Here is a 2,552-nt window from a genome sequence, read left to right on the forward strand (position 1 = left end):
TCGAGCTCACCCTCGACAGTCCACCCCACTGGATGCTCGCCGAGAGAATTAGCGAGCTGGATTTCCAGGGAACGTGGTCGATCGTTCTTTCGTACAGGGATGGAGATCAATCTATACAAAGTAAGGGAGAGGGAGGGAGGGAGGGAGAGAGAGGGGAGATTGTTACGCTGCTCTCTGCGTCTATTTGGGATTAGGTAAAGGGTGTGATTCTTTGGAACTCGAGAAGGGGTGGTTTTTGGGTTTCTAGATTTGTACGTTGGAGAGTTGGTTTTAAGGAGAGACGTTGTTTGAATGGGTTTTGAAGTTGTTTGAATATTCGATAGTGTATTGTGTATACTCATTGCTGTAAATTGTATTGTTGTAATTAGGATTGGATAATGTTGGACGATGATTTGTGAATATTTTGTTATAATATAGGAATAAATTGAAGTGCTATGAAATTGTTCTGAGTAACTATTAATATCTATATTATGAATTGATTAATATTTTCATAAAATCCTTAAAATATATATTTTGCAATGATATTTGTAACGTATTTACTTTCTTGACTAAACGAGATTTAAATATTGATTCTAAGTGAGCTTGTGGTCAAAATGCATATAAACAGAAGCAACCCCTATGACACATATACCTACATTCTCATAATATATTACACTTTATACACAATATTATTTATATCCACTTCAGTCTAAATCTTCTCCCTAAAAAAAAAAAAAAAAAAAAAAAATAACTTAAATTATTCAGAGTAAATATAAAAACTAATAGATCATACATTTAAAAAAAAGAAAAAAATTTCTCAAAAAATCTTTCAAACTTTCAAACCATCTCCCATAACCGCAAACCACTCTCTCAACAAACTTCCACCCCTCCTCCCCATTCAAATATACACACTCGAGCCAAAATCAGATCGGTCAATCCATTTTACAAATTCCATCGTCTAATCTGAAAACTGCAATCTACTTTCGAGATCCAAGAGCGCAACAGAAGCACGAATAGGAATTTATTGGAATGCGAAACGCTCGAGGGAACGTTCGCTGGGTGAACGACAGGGGTGAGTTTGAGGGGGTGGAGCTTGCAACTTGGACCAATCGGGTCACAGTGTCTGGAGGATCGGCCTAGAACACTGTCGAGGGGGTTGATTTCGACCCACCTCGTCCGCCGACCAATCGGATCGCTCCATCGATCAGGGGCTTTTTACACCGAGAGCATACTTTGCGTCGAGTGTTAATGCGAAACGGCATTAGCGGTGCTTTTACCGTGTCATTTCGATTTTTTTTCTCTCTCTCTCTTTCTCTCTCTTCCCTCTTCCTCTTGCCAATTTTAGCCCACTTTCTCGATGGGTTTATCCCTCTTCCTGGTTTACGGTGTACGTCGATACTCGAAAGTGGGTTAGAAGCGTCCTCGGGCGTAGTCGATGGATCGTTGGATGATCCATGCTGGTGGAAGGGTTGTAATGTGTATATTTCATGGGATGGAACATAATTGGTGAATGTTATTAAGATAATATTAATATTTAAGTCCATCGAGTATAAGAATTCTGCAATGTTGTTTTCTCCTATATTATTTTCCATATTATTATTATTTATTTATTATGTTAAGTATAGGTATTAGGACTATTGTTCAACATTATTTTCCATATGATGTTATTATTATTATATAGGTGGTTTGACAGTATCATAGGAATGTAGAATTGGTGAATGTTAAGATAATTGTGTGATAGGTATTTCATGTTAGGATTGTATTCTACAGTAGCATAAATTTTGCATGTGTTATTATTATATTGACATGTAAATTGAATGAAATAAATTTAGTTATAATAGATGTATTATATGTATGATAATTAAAAAATATTTATATATATAATAGATATTGATCTGAAAATTTTATTTTTAATATTATTTATAATATATTGAATTTTAAGTGATGAGATAGCAAATAAGATTATTACCTATGAGTAATTAGGAATAATAATATTAATTATTGATATAGGTGAAAAATTTTAATATCTACCATTGATTAAATATTTAATGTGAATGAGTTGGATTAATAAAAACAATCAAGTCAGACTTTCAGATGGTTTAGATAGTACTCAGTTTTTAAGATATCCAAAAGTAGAGTATTTATTAGCATTGATAAAATCATTGAAGTAGGGATTAATTTTATTTTACAAATAATTCAAACTAAAAAATATATATTCTGAATATAGAAAGATTTTAAAAATTTTTTTAATTCTACTCTATTTATAATTCTTTCATCCTTCTTTTTACTTCTAACAATAATTCTTAATCTTTGCAATTCATAAAATAGTCATTATTTTATACTTAATCATTTTATAAATATAATTGCATTGCCACAATAATTCAATTCACATGCTATAAGAATAATCCTCTCAACATTTAATTCAATTAAAACCAAGTTAATTCCTTCATTTCTCCTTATATTATTCAACAAAATACAATGTTGCAACATTGAAAAAGGTTATAAAATATATTCATATAAAAATAAACCACTTGCACCAATGTTCCAATCATAAATCCTTCATCCTCAATAAA

This window comes from Apis dorsata, unplaced genomic scaffold (genome assembly GCF_000469605.1).
Source record: "Apis dorsata unplaced genomic scaffold, Apis dorsata 1.3 scaffold_570, whole genome shotgun sequence".
Lineage (NCBI taxonomy): Eukaryota > Metazoa > Arthropoda > Insecta > Hymenoptera > Apidae > Apis > Apis dorsata.